At 37.0% G+C, this 21185-nt stretch overlaps 1 protein-coding gene across 2 annotated transcripts in view; it reads right to left on the bottom strand.

The window, feature by feature from the left end:
- DIAPH2 (diaphanous related formin 2) overlaps window positions 1-21185 on the bottom strand; it is a 997375-nt gene that overhangs the window by 355418 nt on the left and 620772 nt on the right. The gene's annotated exons all lie outside the window — the stretch shown is intronic.

Here is a 21185-nt window from a genome sequence, read left to right on the forward strand (position 1 = left end):
TTTCTTGGTTTTGTAGCTGATATTAGAAAGCTTATTCTTGTAGATTAGCTACACTTTGCAACCTCCAAATAAGCAATCTATTCTATGCCATGGGGATTTTAACCACAAGAAAGGATGTGTCAAAAAAAACAACTTCTGTTATATTTTGGTATATCAACAAAAATCACATTTCATGTACACTGTTTTGGCCCAAAGAATTAGCCTGTCATTTTTAAGAAATGCAGCAGAATGCAGTAATTTTTCTTTAAAGGTAAAGTCAAATAGATTTGGCAATTAACTACACACCAGCCATATAGACCTACTTTCTGTGGTTGTTTTCATTTTCAGAATTTTGAACAAGCTATTCTTTCAACCCACATGCTTTTTGAATGGCTGGAACTTTTATAAATTTTAGGCATCAGTTCAAATGTCTCCTTGACAAAAAAGCCTGTGGTAGTTAGATTCAGGTGTCAACTTGGCTAGGTGAAGGTGCCTAGTTCTGTTGCTGTGGCCATGAGCCATTGGCATGTGAACCTCATCTGTTGTTGATTACATCCGCAGTTGGCTAGGAGGCATGCCTACTGCAATGAATGATGTTTGATACAATTGGCTGGTGCTTAAATGAGAGAGCTCAACATAGCACAGCCCAAGCAGCTCAGCACACCTCATCTCAGCACTCGCAGCTCAGCCCAGGCCTTTGGAGATACAGAAAGGAATCACTCTGGGGAAAGTTGTTGGAACCCAGAGGCCTGGAGAGAAGGCCAGCAGAGATCACCCTGTGCCTTCCCATGTAAGAAAGAATCTCAGTTGAAAGTTAGCTGCCTTTCCTCTGAAGAACTAACAAAATAAATCCCCTTTTATTAAAAGCCAATCCAATAAAAACAAGAAAATGTTTAAAGATGTTTCCCTTTCTTCCTTCCTTCCTTCCTTCTATCCTTCCTTCCTTCTCTCTGTCTTTCAAAAAAAAAAAAAAAAAAAAAAAGCCAATCCATCTCTGGTGTGTTGCATTCCAGCAGCTAGCAAACTAGAACAAGGCCTTTTATGACTTCCCAATCTAAAATGGCATTATATGGCATTGAACTGCCCGATCCAATGGAAATTTAAGCTCTACATGAGAGAAGGGACCCTTTTTATCTCATTAATCTCTACCTCATGGGCATAAAACAGTACCTGACATGCAGAAAATATCTAACTCTGTTACCTGCTATTCATGATTTCAGTATCTTCCCTTTCATATTCATTTTTCATGCCAGTGGCAGACTAATTTTATTAAAATACCACTCTCTGGTCATGCAATACCACAGCTTCCTACTGAGAGAAAGGAGTAGGTTTTGAATGTGTCTCTCATTTCCAATACTATTAGCTACTGCCAGTTTGATACTTCTACACTGTACTTATATGGCCTGATGAAGAACCAGAACAAAAATAATGGTAGAATAATACTTGCAGATAATAAGAGCAATAACACTGATAGTCATTTAGGCATTTCTAAAGAGATAGAAGATTGACTATCCCTGAGTGTTGGAGGGGTGGCAAGTGGTGACAGTAAATTGTAACTAAGTCCTCAAAGCCATAGGGTATCTCTAAAAAATGTATGCATGCAAGGGAAAATTAACAACATGACCAGGTGCCCTTGATGATGTCAGAGGAATGTACATGCCCATGTGTGTGTGTATGCACATGAGCACAGGAAATATACAATTTTACCTCAACATACTTTAGCCCTTGAATGTGTGATACGTTGTGCATATGTATATGTGTTTGCCTGCCTATACTTTACTATTTTCATGAGAAACACATGTATGTTTAGTGACTGAAAAAGATAAAGTATGAGAAAGACAGAGACATGCTATATGCATGTATTCATACATAAGGGATTAAACAATCCCTTGACCCTAAAGAACACCAATGTGACATTGTTGAAAGCAAACAGAGAAAGTTTTGACCTAGGGTGGGATTGAAAAAAGAAGTATTCTTGGCACATAACACTGCAACATCATGGTCGGATACTTCTAAAGCAATTCATAGAAGTGATGATAATTCAAGATCATTAGCATATGGTTAAATTATGCTGGGAACATTCTGCTACAGAATGCAGAAAAGAGTATAGTTGCAGTACCCAATAAATGCCCAGTGCATGGCTGGAACTCAATATGATAATGGACTTTAGAAAGTTTTTTAGAAAGTTTTTCCTTAAAAATGAAAAATATGAGACCAGCATTCAAATGGTTAATGTTCAAACTTTGCAAATCTTGGTTATCTATAAAGGGTATGTTACCAGAATTCGAGATAAATGAGATTTCACTCAATACCTGTTCACACCGTTCCCTAGCCTTTAACAGAATTCTTAAACTATGAAATGAATGGCTCATGGCAATTGTTTGTGATTTAACTGATGACTTAATGGGGACATTTTAATTCACCTGGAAATAGAGAGTCAGATAAACTTGAAGAAAAAAAGAAACTAACATAACTTTCTGAGTATGCTATCTGAACAAACTGCAAAGTACAAGAAGAGATACATTATATGAGTCTACATTTTGTCAAAAAAGATTTACATGGTTCTGAGGTCACGAGCTCATCTCCGCTGTCTGTGTTCGATGCCTAATACATAATATCTTTTTAATCAGTGTGTAAAATAAATGAGTCTAGTCAAAAGGATCTTTCTTCAAACACTTTCTTAATGTGACTTCCAGGCCAATACAGTTTTCTGGTTTCCTCCTACTACACAGGATGTACCTTTTAAGTCCTCCCATTACTTTGTTAAAATTTTTGTCATCTTCCTAACTTCTAAATGTTGGGAGTGCCCCAGATATTATTCCTTATATCTCTTCTCTTTTCTGTCTATAATCACTCTTTAGGTAATCTCACCCAGTCTAATGGCTTTAAATAGCATCTGAATGCTCATGACTCCTGTATTTATATCTCTAGTCTGGACCTTTTCCCTGCACTCTAGGCTCAAATATCCAATACCTACTCTATATCTCCACTGGGTTGTGCAATAGGCATCACAAACTTAATATGCTTGAAACAGAATTTTTGATTCACCACCCTCACTAACTCCATTCTTCCTTATCTGGTCTTCATCTTTGTAACTGTCCTCTCCACTTTGCAACCCTCAATTGGCTTTACATCATACAAAAAGGCCTTACATGATTTCACCTCAGATCCTTTCTCCTTCTACTCTAACTCTCAGTCACACGGGTCTTGGTAGTTCTTGAACATTTCAAGCATGTTCACACCAGAGTTCTTGTACTAGCTGTTTCCTCTACACGGAAAGCTCTTTCCTCAGATATTACCACAAACCATCTCTTCACTGCATTCAAATCTGTACTCAAATGTCACTCTCTCAGAAAAGTCTGTCCGTGACCAACTTAGGCTTTTTTTTTTTTTAAAAGCATCGCTATGACTCTCTATCCTTTTACATTACTTTATTTTTCTTATCATTTATCATTGTCTGACATGATACTATATATTTGTATTTTGCCTACTGTACCAGAATATATGCTCCAAGAGGGGGCATTTTTTTTTGTAATTATAAGTTTCATCAATTATTTTACTTGTTTTTTAAAAACTTCCATGCATCATCAATAAAAACAGCCATTTCTATCCTTACCTATATCCTAGTATAGATATTATGGGAAAAATGGGAAATAAAGCCCTATTAGTGCCCCCAATGTACCCCCCAAACATCAAAATTGTCTTTATTCATGATTGGTAGTATTGCAGGATGGCAGGTATATCTGAAGTTAATTGGGAGGAGATAATGTGAACAAACTGCCAGAATTAAACCATGTATTTTTTTTTTCCTTTTATGTGGCCCTTGACATGTCAGAAGGGACAATATCTCCTTTGAAAACACAACAACTCAAAACAAAAACAAGAGGAATGGAGCGGAGAGGAGGGAGTAAGAGAAGACACCCTAATAATTCTATAGGGTCACAGACCTTTTTTTAATCTTTAAAATAAAAGAAATATTGCTATTATCAAGCACATTTCACTTTCGTATCTTCCTTTCTCCAGTTTTTCACATGAATATTATCTCTCCATTTGAAAAAAAGTCTAAATGACCCATAAATTCATTAACATAAGTACCTTGTGACTTAAGTTTTTGTAGCCAGAAAGATGTTGATAATGGGCTGAACCATATAATTTATGACAAATCTCTATTCTTTACTGATCACAAGCTGCTTCTCTATGTATTTTCTCTTTTTACAACTATAATCTAATTGAATTATTTTTGAGTTCACCAAAGTTCCAGTCTCTCACTTTATCTCTGCTATCCCCAAATGTTTTCTCCTATAAATGGGGGGGGGGGAGAAGAAAAGTTAATTTTTAAATAATTAAAATTCATATACAGAAACTTATTTGCAAAATTAAGGAAAAAAGAGGGGTAATCTAAGGTAATGGCATCAACCAAAGTCATGAGGAAGAGGGGGTACTTTTTAAAACTGGCTCATCAATGGATCTTCAGTGTGAACAATGGCACATGGAATACAGTAGGTATTTGATAAATATGTGTTTAATGAATGGATGAATTTGTTAGCAACAGTATTAAATGAATGCTGATGAAATGGATCAGTAAGGAAATTAATTCAAAATTTAGGCATTTATGTTTGAGCAGAATGAGGATGGATATACCACACAGGATTAGGAATACAACGTTTTAAAGATGAAATATAAAATCAATCCCTTTATATCTAAATGTACTTATTTGAAAAACTTGGAATTATTATTTCATTTCTCTGACCATCTGCATTAAGATTAATTTATTGAAAACTGATACTTTTATTTCCTCTGAAAAAGGAGTATTAAAACACTTCATTTCTGATAACATTAAGATTTAAAAGCAAAGCAATGATGTACAGACGGGAAAAACAGGTAACAATTATTCATAGGTCCAAAGAGATCTGGACCAATATTAGTATTAACCCAAGCACATCTTGAGTATTTTCATGTTACAAAAACACACATGAGACTTCTGGGAAGATGGCTGAATAGAGGAGCCTGAAATTAGCCCTGCTCCACAGAAAAGTTACACAAGGGACCAGAGGGCTACTAAGGCAGCGATTCGGTAGTGTGGCTGACCTGGGAGAGCATTTTTCATCACATAGGGTGGTCCTTGTTGCAGAGGCTGAGGAACTGAGAGACAGAAAGCTGGAGCCTGGCAAGGAGGCCCGGAGCTCGCAGAAGTGCAGATTAGACCTATGGACTAGAAAGTAAGCCAGGCAGCCTTTCTTGGGCGCATTACCTTCACTAGTACAGCCCTGTGACTAGCAACTCGCCCCACACCCCAAGCACCCGAACCCCGTCACCCATTCCCATTCCCCGTGCTCCAGGCGCTCTCAACCCACCAACCCTCAGTGCACATACCAGCCCCACACCCTCACCCGAAGTGCTGCCCAACCCACCTCTCCTGCACCTCTCTTGCACCCCTCCGGAGCACTACCTCCCACTCCCTATTCTCTGCAGGGTGTTACCAGTGCATAAAGGCTGTAGGCACTAATCTCCATACCCAGGCTAACCCTGCCCCCTACCCATAGTGTCGCACAGCCTCACCCCACACCTCCTGAGCTCTACACATCAGTTTACGGCACTCCTAGATCCACACATGTACACGGGTCCTCAAACACGCATTCAGCTCTAGGAACCTCAGTTAACAGCAGTCCTAGAACAGCACATGTGCATAGCCCTCAGCCTCACTTCCCAGCTCTGAGAAAGTGCCAACCAGCACAGCCAGGTCACATCTGCCCCCAATACAGGAAGGCATAATGCTGACCTGCTGCCACAGTTCTATGCATGTGCACAAAGGGTTGACCAGCGCACACCAGGGTTATGCACTCCCAACCCCCCAGACTGGTGCACCCACGTAACTACATCCTACTTGGCCACTGGGTGCCCACATTCACAAGCACCAGTGTAACATACAAAACCTGTGCCTATACCTGCCCTGAAACAAATCACAATGCCAAGTACCCCACCCTATACCCTGCTCCCTACTATAGAACCATCCAGCAAACACAAATCCTTAGACTGCTGAAAGAAATCAACTCCCAAAGTAAATCAATCAAGATATTTACATTCCATGAAGACAGCAGAAAATCACTAAGCATGTCACAATGCAGACAGATACAGCCCTGCCGAATAACCAAAAGAAAACACCAGAGGAGACACAGAAGTTGGAACAACTAACCAAAGATGCTCATACAACTCTACTAAATAAAATGAGTGGAATAGCAAATGACATAAAGGAGATCAAGAAGACAGCAGAAGAGCAAAAAGAGGAATTTGAAAGACTAAGTAGAAAACTAGCAGGTATCACAGAGATTAAAGACTCTGTTGACCAAATAAAAAGCATACTAGAAGCACCCATACCAGATTTGAAGAGACAGGAGAAAGAATAAATGATAAAGGATAGGATAACTGACTTCAAAGATTCAAAACAGCAAATGACAAAAAAGATGGAAAAAATGGAACTGGATCTCAGGGAAATGACAGACAAAACAAAGCGAACAAATATAAGAATCACTGGTGTCCCACAAGGAGAGGAGAAAAGTAAAGGGCTAGGAAGAGTAGTTGAGGATATAATGGGAGAAAACTTCCCAACCCTCATAAAGGACATAAATATACAAGTCAAAGAGGCCCAATGAACTCCAAACAGAATAAATCCCCATAGGCCTTCCCCAAGGCACATACTAATCAGTCTGCCAAATGTTGAAGAGAAGCAGAAAATCCTGAAAGCAGCAAGAGAAAAACAATCTACTACAAACAAAGGAAACCAAATAAGACTAAGTTCAGACTACTCAACTAGCACCCTGGAGGCAAGAAGGCAGTGGTATGATATACTCAAGATGTTGAAAGAGAAAGACTTCCAGCCAGGAATTCTGTACCCAGCCAAACTGTCTTTCAAAACTGAAGGAGAGATTAAAGTTTTCACAAACAAAGAAGTCCTGAAAGAATTTGTCAACAAGAGAACGGCCCTACAAGAAACACAAAAAAGAGTTCTGCCGGCTGAAAACAAAAGACATAAGAGGGAGATCTGGAGTAGAGCAGGCAGAATTGAAGAGTACTAGTAAGGGTAATTTAAAGTATAAAAAGAGAAAGAGGGAAAAGAAATATACAGATCTGACAAAAAAATAAAAAGATAAGAAGGTGAATTCAAGAAATGCCATTTCAATAATAACTTTGAACGTTAATGGACTAAACTTAGGAATGAAAAGATACAGACTACCAGAATGGATTAAGAAACATAATCCAGCTATTTGCTGCTTACAAGAGACTCATCTTAGACAGAAGGATATAAATAGATTGAAAGTGATGGATGGAAAAAGATTTTCCATGCAAGTTGGAACCAAAAGAAAGGAGGAGTAGCTATACTAATATCAGACAAAACAGACTTTAAATATAAAGACCTCATAAGAGACTAAGAAGGATCCTATACTAATGAAAGGGTCAATTCGTCAAGAAGATAAAACAATGATAAATGTTTATGCTCCCAATTAAGGAGCTCCACAGTACACGAGACATTGGCAAAACTGAAGGGAGAGAAAGATGTTTCAACAATAACAGTAGGGGAGACTATAATATATCACTCTCCTCTATAGATAGAACAACCAGACAGAAGATCAACAAGGAAATAGAGAAGTTAAATAACTTGATAAATGAATTAGATCCAACAGACGTATATAGGTCATCGCAACCCAAAGCACAAGATATGCATTCTTCTTTAGTGCCCATGGAACGTTCTCTAGGATAGATCATATGTTGGGGTACAAAGCAGGTCTTTATAAATTTAAAAACACTGAAATTATTCAAAGCACTTTCTGTGATTACAATGGGCTGAAGCTGGATCTTAATAACTACCAAAGAATGAGAACATTCACAAATATATGGAGATTAAATAACACACTCTTAAACAATCAGTCATCAAAAGAAGAAATTGCTAGAGAAATCAGTAGCTATCTGGAGATGAATGAAAATGAGAATACAACTTATCAGAACTTATGGGATGCAGCAAAAGCTGTGCTGAGAGGGAAATTTAGTGTTCTAAATGCCTATAATGAAAAACAAGAAAGAGCAAAAATTGAGGACTTAACAGCATACCTGGAGGAACTTGAGAAAGAACAGCAAACCAACACCAAAGCAAATAGAAGAAGAGAAATGACAAAGATTAAAGCAGAGATAAATACATGGGAGAACAGACAAATAATAGAAAGATTCAATAAAACCAAAAGTTGGCTCTTTAGGAAAATCAATAAAATTGATGAGCCATTAGCAAAAGCAAGAAAGAAAAAAGAAAGGGGACGCAAATAAACAAAATCAGAAATGAGAAGGGGTGCATTAACACAGACCCTGAAGAAATAAAAGAAATCATAAGAGGATCCTATGAACAACTATACACCAAAAAACTAGGCAACTTCGAAGAAAAGGACAAATTCTTGGAAACACATAAACAAGCAACACTGACTCAGGAAGAAATAGAAGATGTCAACAAACCAATCACAAGTAAAGAGATTCAATGAGTCATCAAAAATTTTCCTACAAAGAAAAGCCCAGGGCCAGATGGCTTCACAGGGGAATTTTATCAAACATTCCCAAAAGAATTAATACCAATCCTGCTCAAATTTTACCAAAAAATTGAGGAAGAAGTCACTCTACCAAACTCATTTTATGAAGCTAATATCATTTTAATACCCAAACCAATAAATATGCTATAAGAAAGGAAAACTGCAGGACAATCTCCCAATTCTCAATAAAATATTAGCAAATTGAATCCAACAACACATTAAAAGAATTATACACAATGACCAAGTAGGGTTTATACCAGGAATGCAAGGATGGTTCAACACAAGAAAATCAATCAATGCAATACAGCATGTTAAAAAATCGAAAGGGAAAAATCACATGATCATCTCAATTGATGCTGAAAAAGCATTTGACAAAATTCAGCATCCTTTTCTGATAAAAATACTTCAAAAATAGGACTCAAAGGTAACTACCTCAATATGATAAAGGGGACACAAGAAAAACTGATAGTCAATATCATACTCAATAGAGAGAGACTGATAGCTTTCCCCCTAAGATCAGGAATGAGACAAGGATGCCCATTGTCACCACTATTATTCATCATTGTGCTAGAAGTTCTAGCTAGAGCAATTAGGTAGGATAAAGAAAAAAAAGGCAGGTAAATTGGAAAGGAAGAAGGAAAACTCTCATTATTTGCAGATGAGATGATTCTATACTTGGAAGATCCTGAAAAATCTACAGCAAAGTTACTTGAGCTAATAAACAAATTCAGCAAGGTGGTGGGATATAAAATTAATGTGCAAAAATCAAATGGAATCAAATCAAGAGTGCAGAAATAGACCACTAAATCTATGGTCAAATGATTTTTGACAAGGCCCCCAAATCCTTTGAGCTTGGATAATATAGCCTTTTCAATAACTGCATGGAAGAACTGGATATCAATAGCTGAAAGAATAAAAGAGGACCCCTATCTTATACCCTAAACAAAAATGAACTCAAAGTGGATCAAACACCTAAATATAAGAACTAGCAGCATAAAGCTTCTAGATGAAAATGTAGGGAAACCTCTTCAAGACCTAGTAATAGGAGGTAGCTTCCTAAACTTTACACCCAAAGCACAAGCTAGAAAAGAAAAAACAGATAAATGAGAACTCCTCAAAATCAAATGCTTCTGCACCTCAAACGACTTTGTCAAAAAGGTGAAGAGACAGCCAACTCAATGGGAGAAAAAATTTGGAAATCACGTATTGAACAAAGGTTTGATATCCTGTATATACAAAGAAACCATACAACTCAACAACAAAAGAACCAAGTAACCAATTATAAAATTGGCTAAAAATATGAATAGGCATTTTTCTTCAGAGCAAACACAGATGGCTCAAAAGCACATGAAGAGATGCCCATTTTCACTGGCTATAAGGGAAAGGCAGATCAAGACTACAATGAGATACCACCTCACACTTATCAGAATGACTGCTATTAAAAAAATAGGAAACTATAAATGTTGGAGAGGATGTGGAGAAACTGGGACACTTATGCACTGCTGTTAGGAATGAATAATGGTGCAGCCACTATGGAAGACTATTTAGCAGTTCCTTAGGAAACTTAATATCAAGTTCCCTATGACCCAGCAAGAGCACTACTTGGTATATACCCAAAAGAGCTGAAAGCACTGACACAAGCAGACATTTGCACACTGATGTTCATAGCAGCATTATTCACAATCGCCAAAAGATAGAAACAAACCAAATGCCCATCAACAGTCAAGTGGATCAACAAAATCTAGTATATATATGTGATGGAATATTATGCAGCAGTAAGGCAAAATGACATCCTGAGGCACATGACGAGATGGATAAGCCTTGAGGACATAATGTTGAGTGAAATAACCCAGACACAAAAGGACAGATACTGTATGATTCCACATTTATAATCAGCATAAATGTATAAACAGAGGCTTATACTACAGAATATAGGGGACTTACAGATAAATAGAAGTTAGAGATGGGTGAACCGTTAGCTAATGAGGTTGAACTCCAATGTAAGAGAATAGATAGGAGTGAAGGTGGTTCTCTAGTGGGTCTATGAGTAATATTACCATATTGAAGATGAACAAGATTGAAAGGGTTGTATAGACCTATGTGTTCCGCCGATTAATACTAGAAATATGAATTAGTTCTTGTAAGAATTACTTCAAAGATATGATTCTTCTACAAAGAGTGTTTAAGTCCAGGGTACAGGGGAAGTACTGCTATTGCATGCTAAGAGCTCTGCTCAAAAGGAAACTATCAGCACTATCACAGCAACAGCAGAGGTAAATAATGGGGGGAAGGACAAGAGTTAAGAGGAGGTTTAGATTTCCTATTCGGTGAGGGTGTGTCTATTGGTTTTCTTTCTCTTGGGAACAATGAAATTATCTATAATTGAGAATGCTGATGGACTGTGGACTCTAGAACTTATACATGATGCCTGATAAATGCAGGTGGCTGAAGGAAGCACTGACGGAGAAGTAGATTGGCAAATGGTGTATACTTATGAACGAAGGTTGAGCTGCTACAAAAAGGAACAAAGCCATGAGGCATAGAACAATGTGAATGGACATGTGGGACATTTGATGAGACAAAATAAGCCAGAAATAAAACAACAAGAATGATATGGTCACCTTTAGAAATTGCTTATAAGAAAACAGGCGCCTAGATTGTAAGCTTTTAGAGCAGACACATTAAGTCTGGAGTGGTGATTATCATTTCTGGATTTTGACAGGCTGTTATATATATATATATGTAACCTAATATTTATAGATAAGCATGAAATCGAACTGGTTGGGGTTAAAGTAATTCAGAACATAGGGGTAAGGAAGACAATGTTTATATTTTAGAACCACACATATTCTTTGGGACCAGCGGAAGAAAGGTTTATTTGGTCTGTAACTGAAATTTTCTGTAGTGCATAATCTAATCCAACCTATCTGTATAGCTCATTTGAACAACTGAAACGCAGGGAGCACAGAATAAGATAGATGTCCTTTAGTCCTGTATAGATTATTGTAATGCCTGGAAATATCCTAGAGTATATTAAGCCGATAATCAAAAAGTATTAGCAAAGTCCCCTGAGTGATGGGAGAAAGAATATGGAACTATTAAACCTTATCATCAAGGAATCACCTGATACTGTGTCAAACTTTAGGGACACACAAATCAATAGGCCATGCCCTCCATCAGGAGGCTTACTCTTGTGAAGCTTATGCAGGCAGTGGGGAAGCTTAGAATACCTACAGGCATGCCTTAAGAGTTACTTCTGGAGGACCTCTTTTGTTGCTGAGATGTGGTCTCACTCTAAGCCCAACTCTGCAAGTGAAATCATTGCCCTCCCCCCTACGTGGGACATGACATCCAGGAGTGAAAGTCTCCCTGGCGATGTGGGAGAGGACTCCCAGGGACGAATCCAGACCTGGCACCACAGAATCAACAATTCAATCCTGACAAAAAGGGGGAAAAGAAGTGTAACTAAGAAAGTATCAGTGGCAGAGAGAGTTTAAATAGAGTTGAGAGGCTACTCTGGGGGTTGCTCTTGTGTAAGCTTCAGTTAGACCTTGCTACCTATTATAACCTGCCAACCCCCAACCAGGACCACTCCAGCCAATCCTAAAAAACACCTAATGCAATATATAAGATTTCACAAGCTTTCCAAGCACTAGAGTAACTTTCCAGAAACCTACAACCTCCAAATTGGTCCCTGGTCCAGATAAATCCTGAAACCTAGCTCAGCCTCTCCAGAACATCAGATAGTTCCATTTCCCTAACCCGCATTAGTGACAGACCCTTCCAATATGAAAAATTTAGAATTTTCATAGTCCAAACACCCCTAAAGAGAGGGTTAGAAAAATCAAAGGTGATGGCGGAGTTATACAGACAAAATAGGATTTAACAAACAAATATGAATGCTGAATCATTAAATTGATATCTCTTAGTCTCCAGTATTTTAGAGTAGCTAGAAGTAAAAATTTTAAATTGTGGAATTGTAACCCATGTCAAACTCTGAAATATGTTCTTCAACTAATTGTTGTACTGTGCTTTGAAAGTTACAGCTTGTTTGTATATATGTTATCTTTCACAATAAGAAGAAGGAAAAAAGTTGATTGTGATGATAAAAATATATTTAAGCCCTGTAGCCTCCTATATTCTGGACCAGCTAGAAGGAAAAATATGAGGGATCATATAGTAGCCTATGACAAACTCTGGGATCTGTCCTGTAACTACTTGTCAAAGAGTGCTTTGAAAACTACTGCTTTTTTATTTCATTGCTTTGTAAATATGTTATACCATACAATAAAAAAATTAAAAATAAAAAAACACATAACATTTAAAATACTTGTGCAGAATAACAAATATCGAGGTACTATGCCCCATATGCAGAGTGAAGGAGTTAATAAAATTACAGAAATCTTCCCTTGATTAACATATCAATAATGTTAATATCATTACTCAATATCTCTCTTTTTCACACACACACATAAACATACATGCACAAAATGACAAATATCAAAAGATTTGCCAGGTTTTCATAAACTTGCAATTCAAAGATATGACCTTGCAATAAAAACTAGACCTTTCGGTATTATAACAAATATCATTCTAACACCTAAACTGCCTGCAGGCAGCTGGGTTTTTAAGACTAACCCATGGCAGCTGCGTTTCATTTTTATTTGAAATGACTGATTCAAGAGTTTTATAGCTCTTGATTAAGCTGTTTAAATAAAAAAAGTAAATGTTGAAAAAGGAAACCACTGTTGTTAAGCTCTATGTAAACTAGTAATGGGCAAATCTCTGGTGGTTTGAAAGTTTGGTTTGGATAAATACCTAAATTGGTTTGAACCTCTTTAGCGGCAAAATTCCAGCTCCCACAAGGTTAATAACTTTGGGTTTTCTACTGAATTTGATAAAGCTTTTTAAAAATAACCACATTCAATTCCTAGCCAATAGTAAAAGCAAATTTTGTGGAGAAAAAGTTAAGAGTTTTTTAAACAAAAATGTTCTCAGTATTTGGTTCAATTTGAGAAATTTTTAATTCTTTAACTTTACCTCTCCACTTGGAGTGTAGATACAGTAAGAGTATGGCAAATATCTATATGCATTGGAAATGCAACTAACCAAATTGCTGTTGAGGTGCCCCGCTATCAAACATTTTAAACACTCGTAGTAGACAGAAGTAAATATTCTGTCTTTCCCAAATTAACTCGTATCCATCCTTCAGATCTCAATACAAACATTACCTTCTCAGTAAAGCCCTAATTAACTAGGTTGTCAACTGGCATGGCATTATAAATCTCTTCCACACACTCGTCATGGTTATTTGCATAGCTGTTTAATGCTTGGATTTTCCATGAGACTAAAATCTTCCCAAGCATAAGCATTATATCTTTTTTGCTTACCACTGTATTTTCCAAGTACCTTGCACAGTACCTGGAACAAGGCAAGTGCTAAATAAATAAATATTTGCTGAATGAATAAATCCTCAAAAACATCAACTAGGCAGAAGACCTAATATGAAAGCTTTTGTTACAGATCTGTTCAGAGTATACATGAGAAGAAAACAGCTTTGTAAACTTTTCAATACTATACAAATATAAAGTTATTATTATTATTGTATTACAAATCCAAACCATAGGACCGATAAATGCATAATTGAAGTTTAAAAATATTCACATCTTCCCCTATTAGAAACAGACTCATATATGTACACACACAGAGACATTCCTTTTTTCACACTGTAAACAATTCTGATTTAAGATCTTGTTTGAACCAGTAGTAGATACATGGTATCACCTCATTCAGGCAAATATCATCCATTGAATGGAAGCGTGGGAAAAAAAGAGAAAAAGCAAGTTCTCACCTTTCAGCTTTTTACAACTCACCAAATATAGTTCACACTGTTCTAGTTTGCTAGCTGCCAGAATGCAACATACCAGAAACGAAATTTAATAAGTTGCTAGTTTACAGTTCCAAGGCCAAGAAAATGTCCATAGAAGTCTATAGAAATGTTCATTCAAAGGCATCCAGGGAAAGATACCTTAGTTCAAGAAATCCAATGAAGGTCAGGGTTTCTCTCTCAAGTGGAAGGGCACATGGCGAACACAGTCAGAGTTTCTCTCTCATCTGGAAAGGCACATGGTGAACACGGTAGGGTTCCTCTCTCATCTGGAAGGGCACATGGCGAACACGGCGTCATCTGCTAGGTTTTTCTCTTGGCTTCCTGTTTCTTGAAGCTCCCCAGGAGGCATTTTCCTTCTTCATCTCCAAAGGTCGCTGGCTGGTGGACTCTGCTTCTTGTGGCTATGTCATTCTGCTCTGCTCGCTCTGAAGCTCCTCCACTCTCCAAAATGTTTCCTCTTTTATAGGACTCCAGAAACTTATCAAGACCCACTGAAATGGGTGGAGACATGTCATCACCTAATACAGTCTCTCCACGGGCTTGGGTGGGTCCGCTCTCCTGGCCCAAGGTTTCTTGACTCCAGATCTCAGCCTCCATGCTTTTGCCTCTGAAGTTATTTTTCCTCCAGTGTTTCCATTCTCTGAGACCCCCAGTCCAGACTGGCAGCAGTTCTGTTTATACAGGTCCCATAGCACTCTTGTTGGCTTTCTATGCAGTAATGTTGGATCATGCCCATCAGACATAAGGAGTTTCCACAACATCCTTCCTGGATAACTCCATGTCCAATCCTGGCTTTCTCTGAAATGGCTGGCTGGTTCCACGCTTGGTTAAATCCCCGCACAGGGCACAATTATCTGGGGTCTCCCTTTCTGGAGGCCCAGAATTTTCCAGAACTTCAATTTCTGGTTTCTTTGTACTAAAGAGTTCATTTTTCAGCTTATCTCTTTCCTGTCACATTTCACTATAAGCTGTAAGGAGAAACCAGGCTGCACTTTCCACATTTAATTTGGAGAGCTCTTCTGCTAAATATCCAAGTTCATGGCTTTTAACATCTGCCTGTCAGCCAAAGCTACTAGTCAATTTTGCCAGATTATCTGCCATTTTAAAACATGGTTCATCTTCCTTCCAGTCTATAATAACACACACCTAAGTTCTGTGTAAGTCTTTATCAGAAGTGTCTTTAGAGTCCACATTTCTAACAACAGTCTCTTCAAAGCATTCTAGGCCTTTTGTATCAAGCTTCTAACAACTCTTCCAGAATCTTCCCATTATCTACTTAAAAAGCTTTTCTAACATGTTTGGTATATGCAAACTGCAGCAGCAGCAGCACACTCCACTCCTGGTGCCAAAATGTTCTAGTTTGCTAGCGGCTGGAATACAATATAACAGAAACAGAATGGCTTTTTTTTTTTTTTACATTTTATTAATTAAAAAAATTAACTAACACAACATTTAGAAATCATTCCATTCTACATATGCAATCAGTAATTCTTAATATCATCACATAGATGTATGATCATCATTTCTTAGTACATATGCTTCGATTTAGAAAAAGAAATAGCAAGACAACAGAAAAAGAAATAAAATGATAATATAGAGAAAAAATAAAAATAAAAATAAAAATACAAAAATATATAAGAAAAAAAATTAAAAAAAACTATAGCTCAGATGCAGCTTCATTCAGTGTTTTAACATAATTACATTACAATTAGGTAGTATTGTGCTGTCCATTTTTTTTTTTTTGAAATCATACCATTCTACATATGCAATCAGTAATTCTTAACATCACATAGATGCATGATGCATCGGTTTAGAAGAACTAGCAATACAACCGAAAAAGATATAGAATGTTAATATAGAGAAAAAAAATAAAAGTAATAATAGTAAGAACAAAACAAAACAAAACAAAACAAAACAAAAACCTATAGCTCGGATGCAGCTTCATTCAGTGTTTTAACATGATTACTTTACAATTAGGTATTATTGTGCTGTCCATTTTTGAGTTTTTGTATCTAGTCCTGTTGCACAGTCTGTATCCCTTAAACTTCAATTACCCATTATCTTACCCTGTTTCTAACTACTGCTGGACTCTGTTACCAATGACATATTTCAAGTTTATTCTCGAATGTCCGTTCACATCAGTGGGACCATACAGTATTTGTCCTTTAGTTTTTGGCTGGACTCACAGAGCATAATATTATCTAGGTCCATCCATGTTATTACATGCTTCATAAGTTTATCCTGCCTTAAAGCTGCATAATATTCCATCGTATGTATATACCAGTTTGTTTAGCCACTCGTCTGTTGATGGACATTTTGGCTGTTTCCATCTCTTTGCAACTGTAAATAACGCTGCTATAAACATTGGTGTGCAAATGTCCGTTTGAGTTTTTGCCCTTAATTCCTTTGAGTAGATTCCCAGCAATGGTATTGCTGGGTTGTATGGCAATTCTATATTCAGCTTTTTGAGGAACCGCCAAACTGCCTTCCACAGTGGTTGCATCATTTGACATTCCCACCAACAGTGGATAAGTGTGCCCCTTTCACCGCTACCTCTCCAGCACTTGTCATTTTCTGTTTTGTTGATAATGGCCATTCTGGTGGGTGTGAGATGATATCTCATTGTGGTTTTGATTTGCATTTCTCTAATGGCCAGGGACATTGAGCATCTCTTCATGTGCCTTTTGGCCATTTGTATTTCCTCTTCTGAGAGGTGTCTGTTCAAGTTTTTTTCCCATTTTGTAATTGGATTGGCTGCCTTTTTGTTGTTGAGTTGAACAATCTCTTTATAAATTCTGGATACTAGACCTTTATCTGATATGTCGTTTCCAAATATTGATTCCCATTGTGTAGGCTGTCTTTCTACTTTCTTGATGAAGTTCTTTGATGCACAAAAGTGTTTAATTTTGAGGAGTTCCCATTTATTTATTTCCTTCTTCAGTGCTCTTGTTTTAGGTTTAAGGTCCATAAAACTGCCTCCAATTGTAAGATTCATAAGATATCTCCCTACATTTTCCTCTAACTGTTTTATGGTCTTAGACCTAATGTTTAGATCTTTGATCCATTTTGAGTTAACTTTTGTGTAGGGTGTGAGATACGGGTCTTCTTTCATTCTTTTGCATATGGATATCCAGTTCTCTAGGCACCATTTGTTGAAGAGACTGTTCTGTCCCAGGTGAGTTGGCTTGACTGCCTTATCAAAGATCAAATGTCCATAGATGAGAGGGTCTATATCTGAGCACTCTATTCGATTCCATTGGTCGATATATCTATCTTTATGCCAATACCATGCTGTTTTGACCACTGTGGCTTCATAATATGCCTTAAAGTCAGGCAGTGCAAGACCTCCAGCTTCGTTTTTTTTCCTCAAGATGTTTTTAGCAATTCGGAGGACCCTACCCTTCCAGATAAATTTGCTTATTGGTTTTTCTATTTCTGAAAAATAAGTTGTTGGGATTTTGATTGGTATTGCATTGAATCTGTAAATCAATTTAGGTAGGATTGACATCTTAACTATATTTAGTCTTCCAATCCATGAACACGGTATGCCCTTCCATCTGTTTAGGTCTTCTGTGATTTCTTTTAGCAGTTTTTTGTAGTTTTCTTTGTATAGGTCTTTTGTCTCTTTAGTTAAATTTATTCCTAGGTATTTTATTCTTTTAGTTGCAATTGTAAATGGGATTCGTTCCTTGATTTCCCCCTCAGCTTGTTCATTACTAGTGTATAGAAATGCTACAGATTTTTGAATGTTGATCTTGTAACCTGCTACTTTGCTGTACTCATTTATTAGCTCTGGTAGTTTTGTTGTGGATTTTTCTGGGTTTTCGACATATAGTATCATATCATCTGCAAACAGTGATAGTTTTACTTCTTCCTTTCCAATTTTGATGCCTTGTATTTCTTTTTCTTGTCTAATTGCTCTGGCTAGAACCTCCAACACAATGTTGAATAATAGTGGTGATAGTGGACATCCTTGTCTTGTTCCTGATCTTAGGGGGAAAGTTTTCAATTTTTCCCCATTGAGGATGATATTAGCTGTGGGTTTTTCATATTTCCTCTATCATTTTAAGGAAGTTCCCTTGTATTCCTATCCTTTGAAGTGTTTTCAACAGGAAAGGATGTTGAATCTTGTCAAATGCCTTCTCTGCATCAATTGAGATGATCATGTGATTTTTCTGCTTTGATTTGTTGATATGGTGTATTACATTAATTGATTTTCTTATGTTGAACCATCCTTGCATACCTGAGATGAATCCTACTTGGTCATGATGTATAATTCTTTTAATGTGTTGTTGGATACGATTTGCTAGAATTTTATTGAGGATTTTTGCATCTATATTCATTAGAGAGATTGGCCTGTAGTTTTCTTTTCTTGTAATATCTTTGCCTGGTTTTGGTATGAGGGTGATGTTGGCTTCATAGAATGAATTAGGTAGTTTTCCCTCCGCTTCAATTTTTTGGAAGAGTTTGAAGAGAGTTGGTACTAATTCTTTCTGGAATGTTTGATAGAATTCAGATGTGAAGCCTTCTGGTCCTGGACTTTTCTTTTTAGGAAGCTTTTGAATGACTGATTCAATTTCTTTACTTGTGATTGGTTTGTTGAGGTCATCTATGTCTTCTTGAGTCAAAGTTGGTTGTTCATGTCTTTCCAGGAACCCATCCATTTCCTCTAAATTGTTGTATTTATTAGCGTAAAGTTGTTCATAGTATCCTGTTATTTCCTCCTTTATTTCTGTGAGGTCAGTAGTTATGTCTCCTCTTCCATTTCTGATCTTATTTATTTGCATCCTCTCTCTTCTTCTTTTTGTCAATCTTGCTAAGGGCCCATCAATCTTGTTGATATTCTCATAGAACCAACTTCTGGCCTTATTGATTTTCTCTATTGTTTTCATGTTTTCAATTTCATTTATTTCTGCTCTAATCTTTGTTATTTCTTTCCTTTTGCTTGCTTTGGGATTAGTTTGCTGTTCTTTCTCCAGTTCTTCCAAGTGGACAGTTAATTCCTGCATTTTTGCCTTTTCTTCTTTTCTGATATAGGCATTTAGGGCAATAAATTTCCCTCTTAGCACTGCCTTTGCTGCGTCCCATAAGTTTTGATATGTTGTGTTTTCATTTTCATTTGCCTCGTGGTATTTGCTAATTTCTCTAGCAATTTCTTCTTTGACCCACTCGTTGTTTATGAGTGTGTTGTTGAGCATCCACCTATTTGTGAATTTTCTGGCACTCCGCGTATTATTGATTTCCAACTTCATTCCTTTATGATCCGAGAAAGTGTTGTGTATGATTTCAATCTTTTTAAATTTGTTAAGACTTGCTTTGTGACCCAGCATATGGTCTATCTTTGAGAATGATCCATGAGCACTTGAGAAAAAGGTGTATCCTGCTGTTGTGGGATGTAATGTCCTATAAATATCTGTTAAGTCTAGCTCATTTATAGTAGTATTCAGATTCTCTATTTCTTTATTGATCCTCTGTCTAGATGTTCTGTCCATTGATGAGAGTGGTGAATTGAAGTCACCAACTATTATGGTATATGAGTCTATTTCCCTTTTCAGTGTTTGCAGTGTATTCCTCACGTATTTTGGGGCATTCTGGTTTGGTGCATAAATATTTATGATTGTTATGTCTTCTTGTTTAATTGTCCCTTTTATTAGTATATAGTGTCCTTCTTTGTCTCTTTTAACTGTTTTACATTTGAAGTCTAATTTGTTGGATATTAGTATAGCCACTCTTGCTCTTTTCTGGTTATTTGCATGAAATATCTTTTCCCAACCTTTCACTTTCAACCTATGTTTATCTTTGGGTCTAAGATGTGTTTCCTGTAGACAGCATATAGAAGGATCCTGTTTTTTAATCCATTCTGCCAATCTATGTCTTTTGATTGGGGAATTCAGTCCATTGACATTTAGTGTTATTACTGTTTGGATAATATTTTCCTCTAACATTTTGCCTTTTGTATTATATTTATCATATCTGATTTTCCTTCTTTCTACACTCTTCTCCATACCTCTCTCTTCTGTCTTTTTGTATCTGACTCTAGTGCTCCCTTTAGTATTTCTTGCAGAGCTGGTCTCTTGGTCACAAATTCTCTCAGTGACTTTTCGTCTTAGAATGTTTTAATTTCTCCCTCATTTTTGAAGGATAATTTTTCTGGATATAGGAGTCTTGGTTGGCAGTTTTTCTCTTTTAGTAATTTAAATGTATCATCCCACTGTCTTCTAGCTTCCATGGTTTCTGCTGAGAAATCTACACATAGTCTTATTGGGTTTCCCTTGTATGTGATGGATTGTTTTTCTCTTGCTGCTTTCAAGATCCTCTCTTTCTCTTTGACCTCTGACATTCTAACTAGTAAGTGTCTTGGAGAACGCCTATTTGGGTCTAATCTCTTTGGGGTGCGCTGCACTTCTTGGATCTGTAATTTTAGGTCTTTCATAAGAGTTGGGAAATTTTCAGTGAAAATTTCTTCCATTAGTTTTTCTCCTCCTTTTCCCTTCTCTTCTCCTTCTGGGACACCCACAACACGTATATTTGTGCGGTTCATATTGTCCTTGAGTTCCCTGATACCCTGTTCAAATTCTTCCATTCTTTTCCCGATAGTTTCTGTTTCTTTTTGGAATTCAGATGTTCCATCCTCCAAATCACTAATTCTATCTCCTGTCTCTTTAAATCTATCATTGTAGGTATCAATTGTTTTTTCCATCTTTTCTACTTTATCCTTCATTTCCATAAGTTGTGTGATTTGTTTTTTC

The sequence above is a fragment of the Tamandua tetradactyla genome, chromosome X (assembly GCF_023851605.1).
Source record: "Tamandua tetradactyla isolate mTamTet1 chromosome X, mTamTet1.pri, whole genome shotgun sequence".
Classification (NCBI taxonomy): domain Eukaryota; kingdom Metazoa; phylum Chordata; class Mammalia; order Pilosa; family Myrmecophagidae; genus Tamandua; species Tamandua tetradactyla.